Source organism: Vicugna pacos, chromosome 36, assembly GCF_048564905.1.
Source record: "Vicugna pacos chromosome 36, VicPac4, whole genome shotgun sequence".
Taxonomy (NCBI): domain Eukaryota; kingdom Metazoa; phylum Chordata; class Mammalia; order Artiodactyla; family Camelidae; genus Vicugna; species Vicugna pacos.
Window position 1 is genome coordinate 7389630 of NC_133022.1, and position 14264 is coordinate 7403893.

The following is a 14264-nucleotide window of genomic DNA, read 5'->3' on the forward strand; positions in this document are numbered from 1 at the left end:
GCTCGCCGCCAGGCAGATCCCCAGATTGAGGGTTTAATTGCAAACCAGGAACTCGCGAAGGCATGATTTCCCACTCTGTGCGTTCCTGAGGTGGGAAGAGGGTGCCTGCATTCCCCCGAGTTCTGGAGGCCCCGCCACAGCTCCACGTGGGAGGGAAGCTGTGCTTTTGGTGACAGGACCCACTGGCCCTGGACCCAAGGCTGTCCTCTGGCACCTGCTCCCCTCTGCTCTCTTGGAGCCTGGTCATCTGCAAAGTGTAAGATGGGAAAGGTCACCACCTTGAATTTACGGCCCCTCCTAGCATGGCTCTCAGGTGGGGCTTCAGTGTGTGCTCCCTGCCAACCCCAGAGGCCCTGTCCTGGGACTTGTCCTAGGAGAAGGACTTCCTGCCATTCACACCTGCACGGGGAGTGAACGCCTTGCTCTCAGGGCCTAGATGCCCGGGATGAAGGAGGGTCCCCGTGGGCCAAGCCGACAGCCAGTCTCGTGGCCCAAGGCCGTTTGCAGACTTACGCAGAACTTGGCAGCCCTCCCCAGAGCGGGAGGGGCCCCTTGAGATGTGCCGAAGGGAAGCAGGAAGGGATGGAGAGCAGACGCCCAAGAGAAGCAGCCTGTTCAGAAAACGCGCTGGTGGAGGGTGGAGGAAGCGTTTCCTCTTTCTCCCCATATTTTGGCTCTTATTTCAGTTCATTTGGAGTTAAATCAACACGTTTTGGTCAGGGCCAGAGCTGTCATTTATTAACAATGTACTATGGGATCCATTGTATTTCAAGTTCGCAAGAACAAACCGACTTGAATTTTTAGACCTGCCAGTGGTATAGAGAATAACTTTTTGGCATAAAATAACTGATACGGATAATTTCTTTGTGAAGGATTATTCTCAGAATAGCTATTCCAACTAAATATACTAGTTAACGGGAGCCAATTTCAGTGGAATAAATCTGTCCAGGTTTTTTTTTTTTTTAAAAGAGTAGCTGACATGTAGACATAGTAAGTCCATAAAAAAAAAAAGAAAACAAAAAACAAACAAAAAAACTCATTGCTGGCAGACCTGAAGTGAGGCTGGAGCGTCACACAGTGGTGGCAGATTATAAATTGGTCAAAGGTTTTTAGAAAACAAAATGCCCTTGGAAATATTAGTACATTTTGAGCATTTCTAGGCATATCTCCTAAGGAAATAATTCCTTAAAATTTAGAGAAAAGATTTCATGTAAAAATGTTTACAGCCGACCATGTGTATACATCATGACAAATCAGTGGAATAAATGATGGTGGCAGAGGTAACACACACACACACAGATATAGACATATGATCAAATTTTATGCAGTTATTGAAATAAATGGAATATTAAACAGCATAGAAAAAAGTTCTAAAATAATGTTTAGATGATAGAATAGGTTACAAACCTGTATATTGAAAATTATTCCAGTAAATGTAATAATAATTTGGAGAATCATCACCAAAACATATTGTTGGATGCTAAATGATTTTTTCTTACTTTTCTTCATAAGCTTTTACTCTTTCTCAAAATTTTTAGGTGTATAATGTTTTTGAATCAGAAAAAAACCTAAGGTTTGAAATTATTTTATATTACAATTGTGTGAAAAAACATCTTGATAGCTTTATTCAAATGAATAATTAGACATTTTTCTAAATTTAACATTTTCTCCCAATCTGAGAACATTTTGCACTGAGAAGTTTGGGAAGAAGGTGCAGATTTTCTGAAAAATAATTTTTATTCTCTGTAGGACCTTGTCTCTGTAAGCCTAGGTAAGATATTCTAGAACAGAAAGAATATGTGTCAAAACTTTGTACCAGGAGCAACTAGTATAGATTAAGAACAAAGAAAGTAGAATTAAGAGCTCTTCCAAGACTTCTAATAATGAATAGCTCCGTTTCCTCTTTTGTAAAATGAGGGATTTTGACTGATTTATCTACACATATATTCTTTCATTTCTGACAGAGCATGCTTCTACCGTATTATCTCCAAAACCTGTAATTAGTTTCCAACTTTGCCTCTGCATAAATAGTCCCTCTGGAGTTACTGCTGTGGGGGGAGGATGAAAATCCTGGTGCCTTATGAATGCTCTTCATTGCACAGCCTTTTCCCCTGTGGCCCACAGTCTCCTTCCAAATTTCTCAATCTCACCTTTCAGAAGTTTTTACTTTTACAAGAAGTGGAATTATTTTAAATGAACCATTTGTTTAAGCTTCAAGAAATTATCATTTTGATTTCCAACCACATAATTTTATTCTTGCTGTTTCACTTTGCTTTGTCTTCCTTCAGATACGGGAGCAGAGCGCATTTCCCTCCTTGTGTCAATTATTTTGCATTCCAGTCACTTATTGGTGACTGTTGGGGGCTCCACATGTGTTTCCCATAAAGTTGCCTGGTGTGAAGTTCCTCTGGTGTGAAATGACAGACTCCTTGAAAGTTAAAGACAAGGTGCTTGCACTTTGTCTAAAAACAGACATAACTGGAATGAACAGAAATTTACAGCAGCCGAGGGTACATCCTAACAGCAAACCGTGCAGTCGTGGATGAAGGAACAGTGGTCAAGAGCAACTCTCTCCACAGAGAGATTCCAAAAAACAGGACATAACTTCTCTAAAAAGCCTCGCTCTCCCCCCAACCGCACTCATGCTTTTTAAACTCAGCCCCAGGACCCCTCACCACTCTAATCTCCTTCCCATCTCTTCCTTTTTCGAGGGAGAACCCATCTTACGGTGCCCCAGCCCCACACCCGCAGCCCCTGAGCCATCACCCGTAGTAATGCCCAAAAAACCCCAGGAGTGACAGCTGCCAGACAACAAAGCCGTCCTCCTGGGAAGAAGTGGGCAGAGAAGAGGGCACACACCGGTTAGTGGTGGCTTAGTTATTTCCTTTTCTCTCGTCCCCTCAGGGACATGAATGCTGGTTTTGCTGCTGCTGCCCTGGCTACGGTTCCTTCCAACTTCTGTCTCCTCATCACACGGTCACGATGCTGAAAACAGCAGCGTGGTGACCAGATGATGTCATGGCCCCGGTGGGGCTGTGGGCACCATCCAGCCTGGTGCAGGCAGCGCAGAGACTGGACAGCTGTTGAGAATTTTACAGTTTTACGAAAGACACTAAATTTATTTTGCTTTCTGCTGTCACTGCATAGTGTCAATGACAACTTACCCTCATGCGGGTCCACCATGTACACCATCCCCACTGGGGGTCACTAGTGCCTGGAGTCTACACTCGCCCCTGTTAACTAGAGTCCGTGATTCTCCAACTATGTGGGGAAAACAGAGATGTCAGGGGAGGAAGTAACCACGTGCTTCACTTCATGCAAGGTCGCCTTCTGTCTGGTGTTGAGTTGTGTCTACTCAGTGCTTCCTGCCCGCAAAGAACTCAGCTTATTTATTGAGTTAATAGGTTTCATTTTGGGGAGGAAGAGGTAATTATGTTTGTTTGTTTATTTAATGGAGGCACTGGGGATTGAACCTGAGACCTCGTGCATGCTAAGCATGTGCTCTGCCACTGAGCTACAGCCTCCCCCAAAACTCAGTTTTTTAATCTTCTGTTTATATTGAAATATCCCAATGCACGTACAACCAAATGGCTTGCTACTTTCTTTGCACCTTAACAGGGTATGGACATTTTCACAGACTTTTTTTTTTATTTGAATAGGGATAGCATGACAAAAAACAGTAGTTTTTGTTTTATTTTTTGCCTTGGTGACACAGGTCTATCTAGAGACTTGCTTGCTATGGAAGATTTGTTACAAACAGTAGTGTGGAAGTGTGGGTGTGTGTGTGTAAATTTGTTGGGCCTTTTTCTTTTTTTCTCCCTTTAACCCTATTTTCCACCTTTGATGAGCCAGGAAAGAGTAAATTCCTCATAGACCAATAGCTCTTCTACATGTAGGAGATTTATAAAGTGTGAATTGGAGGTGTTGTGCCCATATAGAAATGGACTTCTTTAGGCTGAAATGTTTTAATTTTTAAAAATCTTCTTCAGAAAAAGTTTGCCATGTTTGTGTTTACATTTCAATAAATGAGGAGAAATACAATTTTCATTTCTGTCTTATTTTTGTGAAAAAGCGCCCTTCGAGATGTAGTCTTTTTTTCTGCCCATCTGAGAATTTTAACTTGTGTCACAAGTATTGGAATTTAGCATGTAGAATCCAGAAGTTGCCTTAGAGACGCAAGGCTTGTCACATGTCTCCCAACAGGGTCAGAATTTTATTTTATTCTGCAGTCAGCAATGTGAGAACAGTTAACCTGCAAGTTACCAAGCAGTAAGACTTCTCTTACGATATGCTGTTTGATTTGGATATGGAACACTAAGAAGTAAATTGTAGCTCAGGGGTAGAGCCCGTGCTTAGCATGCACGAGGTCCTGGGTTCAATCCCCAGTACCTCTGTTAAATATAATAATAAATAAATAAGCCTAATTACCTCCCCCCAGAAAACAAAGCACTGACCTCCTAGGTCCACTCTAGCTGCAGTGTGAGCGCAGGCAAGCCCTCCGAGCCGAGCCTCCATGCTGACATCTATGCTGCCCAGCAGGCCCTGCACACCAGGTGAGCTCTGCACTGCAGCGGGATAGGGGAGGGCAGGCAAGCATTGCCTTACAGGTGATCAGACCAGGTGAAACCAGGTGGTTGCAAGGTGTGCCCCTCAGGCACTCAGGCTGGCTTCCTTGGGGAGGAAGGAAGCCCAAGGGGGTGGGCCTGTAGGAAAGGGAGCCTGTTTGTGGCCACCCTGGGCCACAGGGCAAGGCCTGGCCTTGTGTGTTCTCTGTGTGGTGACAGCCAAGTGTGGGGAGGTGGGTGGGTGGGCTTCAAGCCTCCCTGGGGCTGGCCCCACCTGGAAGCCCCTTGCCTAAGTGGAGGCAGGGACAGGGCCTGGCACTGGTCCCCATAGGAGTGGAGGCTCCACCTGGATGGAGAGGGGTGGTTGTGGGCCCCTCCCAGTTCAGGAGGTGGTGTGTGAGGCCTGGGTAAAAGGGCTCAGCCCCACCCCCCAACCAGGCTGTTGTAGCTCTTGGGGGCAGGGTAGGTGGGGCAGGGCCTCTGTGTCAGGTGCTGGTAATGGATCATGGTCACATCCTGAGGGCAGGGCTCCTCTGGGCCTGGAAGGCTCCCTTGGGCAGCTTAGTACCCAGCACAGACCTGGTGGCTGGTGGGAGGTCGGCAAGCAGAAGCTGGGTCCTCCACGGGCACGGTGTCCACCACACACTTACGGGCCTGACTCAAGACAGGGCCATTGTGGTTTGGTCTACACCTCCTTCCCTGGACCCCACCGCCCTGGTCATGCAGACCCTGGCGGACCCTTCCACCCCTGTGCTCACTCACCGAAGCACAGTGGCTCCGTCTCAACCAGCGTGTGCAGAGTGCAGAGTGTGGCCCTGCGCCCCGGGCTGCTCTAGAGGGAGACGCACCCAGCCCCCACCCTCCTGGAGACTGCGCCTTCTGCCTCCACAGGGCTGGCTGCCCCAGCTCTGCCCTGCCTGGCCCACTGGAGTGACCAGCCCATGCCAGGACCAAAGCCCACCTGCCATGGGGAGGCGGGGGCCCTGGTGCCATAGTGATGCCCTAGCAGTCCCTGATGCAGGCCCTAAGAGTGGTGTCCCCTGGCAGTGGGGACCTGTGCTGGGTGGCATGGTGCAGGTATGTGTCCAACCTCGGCCGCTTCAGCCTGTCGCCGCTGGCTCAGGGGGGGTCACTGCAGAATCACACCCCACATAGGGATGAGAGTTCTGAGTTCCATCTGTTGGTCCTTCTACCCGCCTTGACCTCCAGAGACCAAATCCCTCAGCCCCAACAGCTGAGAATAAGCAGGAGGGAGGGAGGCTTGGGCCCAGGCCATGATCTGGGGCTGGGGAGGCCTGGAAGAGCCAAACTATCCGGCACCTGCCACGTTTGTCCAGGTGGAGATGGCCAGGTTGCAGCTGGGGGTCCCTGCCTGGAGCTGGGTGATTGGACTGGGCCAGGGCTTGGCACAGCGGTGCTCACAGCGAACCAGAGAGCCGGCCTGGGAGGAACAGCCAGGGTAGTGGGCACAAGGCCAAATAGCATCCCCGAGGCCGGGAGGTTTGTCTGGGGGTTTGGGCCAGAGGACAGGGACAGTGCAGGTGGCCCCTGGGTGGACAGGGAGATGGACAGTCTGGCTGCCCAGGTGAGATACAGCCCTTCCCTGGCCACTGAGAGGAGAGGCTCCTTTGGGATCAGGGTCATGGGTGTGTGGGAGGAAGGCCACAGAGACCTCCAGCACTGGAAGGTGGTGAATGGTCCTCGTGTGGTCAGGAAGGAGCACCTGGTGGTATGGTGCTGGATCAGCCATGCTGGTGTGGGGCTAGGGGAGCTTGGGGTGGCGGGTGGGCCCCAGGACCTGGTCACTGGTAGGGGAGGGGCCCAGAGAAGGAGGTGGCGGCGACCCATTTTCTCTCAGGAGCCGTTGTTCCTGCTCACCTGTGTTGTACTAACCTAACTGGCTATGGGGACACTGAGGGGTTGCAAACTCGCTGAGGCATCAGAGGATACAGCTGCCTCCAATCGCCACCCCACAGCTTGCGAAGAGGGTGGATGAGGGTGGGGGTGAGGGCTGCTGGAAGACACGCCCCCTTCCAGTGCGACCAGGAAGGGCTGTCCAGTTCAGAACAGCAGAGACAGGAAAGTCCCAAGCAGGTTCTGCATGTGGCCCTGGTCAGGCATGTGTAGGGGTGGGGATAGCTGGATGACCAGGAGGAGCGGGTGGGGCCCTTACAGGTGCACTGCCCAGGTGTGATCAAGTAGATACTCTCTAAGAAACGGCAGAGTGGTGTGGTTGTCGGCCAGCTCCCCTCACACCTATCTCTGTTTTACCTCCTGTATTGGTCCGACCGCCTCCTTGGTGTTGGGGTTGGGGGTCAGGGGAGGGTCCTGGGCCGAGCCTAAGCGTGGAGAATAGGGGACTGCCCCAGGAGGGCGGGCAGTGGGAGGGGTGTGAGCGCGTTGTGTCCCAGCTGATCCTGCCCCCACCGCTGCCAGGTACGGCATCAGCCGGGACAGCAACATCCTATAGGGGCAGAACATCCGCACGGTGCCTGCGGTGGACCTGGCTTCGCGCTATGAGTGCGCCACGGTGGTGCTGCACCTCGGGCATGCGCATCGCCTTCCCCGACACCAAGAAGACCTACTACTTAGACGCGTTCCCCAAGTGAGCGCGGGGCGGGGACCCAGGGGGCGGGGCCTCAGCGGGGGTGGAGCGCAGAGGCCTAACGTGACTCCCCGATCGCACAGCATGGAGAAGGGGCCCAAGCTGACGTCGCCGGTGTTCATCATCCACGGGTTGGAAGACGAGGTGGCCGACTTCTCGCACGGGCTGGCGCTCTACGAGCGCTGCCCCAAGGCCGTGGAGCCTCTGTGGGTGGGGGCCTCCGGGCACAACGACATCCAGCTCCACAGCCAGAACCTGGAGCGCCTGCGCCGCTGCATCTCCCAGGAGCTGCCCCAGCCGGCGCGCCTAGCCTAGCGGCCGCCCAGCCACACCCAGACCTCAGCAATAAGGAGGGGGCGCCAGGACCCCGTGCCGTTCCCGGGGGGCTGCATGTGAGCCCCCGGGTGCTCCACACCCTCGAAGCAACTGGCAGGTAGGAGTCGGGACCTACCCCAGCCCAGGGACCGTGGACAATGTACAGGCGACGGAGCTATGCTCTCATTTCCTTTTGGAAACAGGACGATAGAAGAACGTGAAAGTGGAAATTAAGGATTTAAATATTTTAGAATAATAATAAAATAAAATAACATAAAAGGAAAAAAACCTAGTTGAGAAACCTGAATGCAAATAAAAGGATAATAAGGTGTAAGAGACACACACGCAAAGCTCTGCGTAAGGTATCACCCACAAAGGAGCACTGGGAAGACTGCAGAACAGTGGTAAGAGTGTAACAGTGAGAAAATCTAAGAGCATGAGAGGAGGATCGTACCACATATGTGGATAAATGAGGAGACATTTGTCAGATACTCAAAGGACAAGATAATACTGTGTAAGAAGGAGGCTAAGACATGGAGATGGTAATTTAATAAAACGGAGGAAGAGCCAAACTTAATCAGACAGCTCCTATCGTGTAGTATTTAGCATTCATCTGTAACGTTATCTATAGCCTGTCCTGGGTGAAACTGATTTTTGTGCATTTTGCTTTTTACACCACTCCCCACAGGTAACAGTGCATTTGTCATTGGCTTCCCTTATGGAGTCTCTCATGGGTGATTTTGACAAGGTGACTGCTCAATTTAATTACTGTGTAATGAGACATAATTTTTTAATGTATTTGTATGGTGTTCTGATATAGATTTTTCAATGTGTTAATTTACTAAAACCTAAAGCTTATGCAGTTAGGGAACTACAGAAGCTGGAGCAATGTCCCTCCTTCCACCCAGAATGCTTAACCTTTCCATATTATCTTCCTAGTCCTCGTGGATGTTAGCCAAACATAAGCTAGTGTTTGATACAAAATATAAAGCTGTGAGACAGAAAATGTGTGTTTTGTCCCCAGTTCCCTGTATGTATGAGTTCAGATAATTCCCTTAACGTCTTCATACTTTCATTCTCACTAATGTAACAATAGAGATCATGCTCTGTACATATCTCTCAAGGCAGGAAGAGTAAACAAAACACAAGAGAGTACTGTCAGCCCTTCTGAACACATATCAGTCTGAGGTACAGCTGAGCCTGACTGTGTAACCCACCTTTTAGAATGCTACCACCATAAGTCAATGACTTGTGCTGCCAGGAACCTCACATCCCCTTCTCTCCTGGAGTGCAGCTGAGAGAGGAAGCTCTTCTTGTCTGTGCAGAGGGGAGGCTATCTTTTTCCGTAGACGGCACTGTGCTGGCCATAAGATTTCTGCCCATCCCTAACCCCTACCTCCACCCACCCTCCCTAGTACGGTATTTGGTGTGCAATTGCAGGCTGGTTTTGAATGACCAGGAGGCCAGTGACTGGAAGGCAGCATGGTTGGAACTGGAAGCTCTCTGACCTGGCTCTCCGCCTGAGCACTACACAGCTCAGACTCTTAAGCAACATCATCCTAAGAGTTGAAAAATGCCCTAAGAGTCTCTGAAAAATGCCCAGAAAAGTGCCCAGCCATCCACATTCACTGGCCACAAAACGCCAGGCATGTGGCCAGTTTGAATGATATAGGGAAGGCACATGGAGAGGGATGGCTCTTTCCTCCAACAGGCTTTAGAGCTTCAAAGGAAGAGTTTGTTTGATTATCATTATATCAGCCAATCCCCCAACATGTTGGACCCCCTACAGTTCATCAGGCACTATGACTGGCACTAGGACAAATAAAAAGAGAGAAGACCTATCTCTAGCACCAAAGGATTGAGACTAGATGGCAAAACGCCTAACAAAATAATTACCCACAATAGTCATAAATAATAGCAATGATGGTTGTTTTTGGAAATCCAAGAAAGGAGAGTATGTGTCAAAATACTCAGGGTTGGCTTCACAGAAAGGGTTGGAACTGAACCACCTTGAGGGCTGGATCTGTTTTGGACAATTAGAGAGGAGTTAGGGAGCAACAGTATGAACAAAGCTTTTTCTGGGAATGTTCCTAGAAAGGCAGACAATAATTAGGCAGTAAGAATGGCAACAGGGTTGGCAAGATGAGTTAGAAAATTGTTGTTTAGTGGTGTATTTAACAACATCCACTCAACATTTGCTGTAAGTGAGGCATCGTACTGGAAGCTGGTTATAAAGTGATGAGCAAAACCGACCAAGTTCCTGTCCACTTAGTGCTTACCTTCTAGTCAGGGAGGTAGCCAACAGGTAGGTATGCCAGCGCGTAAGCAGTCATTCTAAATTGCTATTATCCCAGTGCTATGGAGAAAATGCTCTGTTGCAAGAAGTTCCAAAACCTAGCTGGCTGCCCTGGGGGTGGCTGCCCAAGATGAGATACTTACTAAACTGAAAGCTGATGGATGACAAGGATCCAGTCACTGAAAGCGTTGAGCATAAGCTTATTCCAGGCAAAGACAACAGAATACAAGAAGGTCCAAAGAAGGGAAGAGTTTGGCATATTTCATATATTAAAAGGAAGCAAGGGAGGTTAATTGCATAGTCCTGATGATAACATTCTTGACTTATTTCTTATCGTGTAGAATTCTTGGCATCTCAGTGTTGGAGGACTCAGGTAATTGGTACTGAGCTTGTTAATGAGGACTTCTACACGTTATTGTGTACATTACCTAGGTAAGTGGAAGTCGAGGCAGTGAATACTACCTTGACCATCCAGAATGTGAAAAGGAGAGTGAATCAGTATGCATTTACTTTAAAAAAATTAGATGCTTTGAGCATACACAAGTTGGTGAAGTTGAGGGTATGAACATTTATGTAAGGCATTCCTTTTGGGTAATATAAATAAGATATGATAAAGCAAGAAATAAATTTTAGTTCAAATTATAATATACATCTTCTATGTAGTAAGAGATACTAGTGCTGGTGATATATGAATTCTTAAGATGTTGAAAATGATCATAATGTTGTTCAAATCCCTTATCACACTGTTCTGTGATGTGTGAAATAGCAGTGATACTACAGAATAGGGTGAAGTCCAGATGAGACGACACCTAAGGCAGTTGCCTTTGGTAATTCAAAAGCAATATTTAAAAAATTATGTGAGTATACATTTGTGTGGTGTGTATGTATAAACAGTTTCTTTACTTAACTGAGCCTCAAACCTACAAGTGAAAATAGTTCCATTAGTAATATTTTACAAGAGTTAATTGAGAGCATTCTAATATATTGATTGACATCTTCCAAATCATTGTGTGTATGTACTGAAACTATAAAGAGGACTTTTTAAAACTTCCATTGGATTCTTATCTTTTCATCCTTCTGTTTGTGATGATAACAATTGCAGGCTGAAAAATTAGGTCATGGGGGGCCGCGGCGGCGGCGGCAGCGGCGGCCTGAGATCACAAGGGGCCCGGCGCGCCCCCCGCCCGCGCCGTGAGGCAGAGGCCGCGGCGGCCGTCAGCGCTGTCGTTCCGGGTCGCGGCGGGCGGGGCTCCGGCGGGGCCCAGGCTCGTCCCCACCCCAGCCCGGCTCCCCGCCGCCCGCCCTCCGTCTCTCTGCTCGATGCCCAGGGCTGAGCTCAGGGATGGCGAGGCGGAGGCGGCGGCCGCTTCGTACCGCTTACGGGAAGGCGCCCCCGAGCCAGGCCCGCCGCTGCCGCCCTCCCTCGCGCGGCCCGGCCCGCGGGGCTCCCGGCCGCCGCAGCTGACGATGCTCCGCGGCGTGGCTCAGCCGCCGGAGGGGGAGGGGGAGGGGGAGGAGGATGCAGAGGTGGCCCCGGAGCCCGGCCACTCGGAACCGCTGTGTCGCTGGCACCGCTGCGCCCTGGACACCAAGGCCCCGCCGCCGGGGGGGCGCTCGAGCGGACGTTGGGCCCGGCGCCTCTGGGACTCAGGCAGCCGTCGGGGCAGGGGATCAAGACGGTGGGCGGGGGCTGCTGCCCGTGCCCCCGCCCCCCGCAGCTCCCCCTCCGCAGCCTGGGCCGCCTGCTGCTGCCCCGCCGGCCGGGGAGGACCCCCCTGAAACGAGCGATGCGCTTCTGGTCCTGCAGGGCCTGGAGTCCGAGGCCCAGGAGCTCAGCAGCCCGGGCCGCCGCGGGGAGGAGGGGACGGCCGGCTGCTGCCGCAGCCCCCAGGCCCTGAAATACCCCGGTGCCCTTCCCGATGCGGGACTTGGTCCCTCCAGGGAGCTGGAGTAGAGGGAGCAGCAGCAGCAACCTCCCCCGCCCCCTCCTGGGCCCTTAGGCCACTCACGGGCCCTTCTCGGAAGGGCTCGCTCAAAATCCGCCTCAGTCACCTCTTTTGCACAAACAGCCGCAGCGGTGGCCCCGGCGGTGGTGCTGGGGCCGCAGGAGGCCTTTCGGAGAGCGGGCTGCTTCAGCTGCGAGCCTGACAGACGTGGGAGGCTCTGCAGGCCGGGAGCTGGACTCGGAGGGGAAACCCAGGTTGACAAGAACTCAAAGTGCATTTTCTCCAATCTCCTTCAGCCCCCTGTTCACAGGTGAAACAGTGTCACTTGTAGACGTGGACATCTCTCAGCGGGGCATGCCCTCTCCACACCAGCCAACCCCCGTCTCCCACAAAGAAGCCTCAGTCTCCTAGATACATTTCCCTGGATTGCTTCCATCCGAGCAGCCGAATGCCTGTAGAGCTAGTCCCTGCAACACCTTCAGTGTCCCCTCTTCCCACCCGACTCAGCAGCTTGGCAGCCAGCCTTCAAGAGTTGGAGAAGTGTTGGTATTGGGGGCCAATGAATTGGGAAGATGCAGAGATGAAGCTGAAAGGCAAGCCCGATGGGTCTGTCCTGGTAGGAGACAGCTCTAATCCTCGTATCCTGAGCCTCAGTTTCCAACCACAGGGTACCGCCCCCCACACTAGAATGGAGCACTGCTGAGGAAACTTCAGCCTGTGGTATCATCCCAAATTTGAGGATCGCTGTCAGTCAGTAGTGGAGTTCATTAAGAGAGCCATCATGCACCCCAAGAATGGAAGTTTCTTTCTTTCTTGAGATCCAGGGTTCCAGGACTGCCACCAACTCCAGTGCAGCTACTCTGCCCAGTGTCCCGATTCAGCAACGTCAAATTCCTCCTGCACCTTTGCCTATTCCGAATCCGACAGCTCGTCTGGATAGATCACATCCTGGATCTCCCACTGCCTAAGCCTCTGATTTCTTATATCCGGAAGTTCTACTAGTGTGATCCTCAGGAAGAGGTATACCTGTCTCTAAAGAAAGCTCAACTCATTTCCAAACAGAAGCAAGAGGTGTTGGAACCCTCCACGTAGCGAGGGGCCCCCTGCTGGTCACTGCCTAGGGTACACGCTCTCCGCCTTACCGGCCAGCCGAGTCTCCTGGGCAGTTATCATCATGCACTGGGCCTCGTCCCCCACCCTCCCACCCCATGTGTATGCCCCTGATACAGGCATCTGTCCAGAGAGTTGCCAGACCTGATGGTGGAGTTCCAAGTGGATACATATCCCAACACGGAGAAGGGCGGATAGACACGAGAGGCTTGAAGAGTACTTGCCAGGCAATGTGCGAGCTCATCACTGAGTGTATATAAAGACGAAGACACACACGAGCAGCTAACTGTGCATCCTTCTCTCCTCCTCTGGCTGATCAACTCGATATTGGACAAATGACAGATAAAGCAGGAAAACAGGGAGAAAGAAAACTTCATCAAAGGGAACACGAAATGCCTTCAATTGCAATAGGCCTGCATGTCAGTGAGAACCGTTCAGTGTCCCATGGCTTGGACCGTGAGGATGAGGAAAAACAGCTTGCTCTTCTGTCTAGAATTCCATCTGGACTACTGGAAAGTAAATTGTTGAAAAGAAGAAATGAATTAACTAAAGAATTCATTTATCTAAGAGGCTATTCTCCCAGTGCTTCACTGAGTTCTACTCATTTATTTTCCCATAAAATACCTTGGAATTAAAAAAAAAGAAAGAAAAATTAGATGATAACAGTTGAACTTTATATTCTACCTTTTATGTAAAACCTTGAAAACTTTTATAAATTAAACTTCTTACTGCCCCCTAGGAAATCATAAAATGCAGTATAATTCCTACAGCATCTCCTACCATGTTCCATGCTGGCCATTTAGTTCTATTTTAACTTCTATTTAAAATCCCTTTATGTATAAAAAAATTTAGATTCTCTGGGCATGTCTAACATGCAGGCACTCTGACACAAGATTGTAGAGTATTACTACTCTGCCAACTTGGACCTTATTCGAATTATATTGAGGCAGTTTGTGATTCTTTGATTCATTATCTGTAATTAGATTATCCCTATCTTTTTAGAAAAGGAAGCCATATTTATTAGTATGTGCATAACACACAGGAAAAGGAAGCACAGACCTATTGTTACAAGGTGCTCTAAGCCTTGTAGTATCTGAAACTTTTAATGTCATATATGTCATTTTTATTTGACTATGATGTACCTTAACTACGAGCACAGTAAATGGATTTCATTGTGTCAGTTGGTACCTGCAGTGTGAATGAGGGTGGAACAAAATAAGGACACCCCTCGGGAGGTGGCAGCTGTTGTGGGGTTCTCCTTTATTTTGTTGACAGTAATACATGGTTCTGTAATTACCAGAAGCTTTTCTGGTGATGTCATATGGGGAAAGTTAGCATTTATTCTTTTTTTAATGTTTTACTGGATCTTTATAGAGTTTTATAAAACAAGTGTTTGCTACTTAGTAGCTAAGCATTTCCCCCTCTTT

At 49.6% G+C, this 14264-nt stretch overlaps 2 pseudogenes; both read left to right on the plus strand.

Annotated features, from left to right (window-relative positions):
* Window positions 1-302: 302 nt before the first annotated feature.
* On the plus strand, window positions 303-7507 carry LOC140691677 (alpha/beta hydrolase domain-containing protein 17A-like; annotated as a pseudogene).
* A 3594-nt stretch (window positions 7508-11101) lies between these two features.
* Window positions 11102-12858, plus strand: LOC140691713 (suppressor of cytokine signaling 7 pseudogene; annotated as a pseudogene).
* The last annotated feature ends 1406 nt before the right edge of the window (window positions 12859-14264 follow it).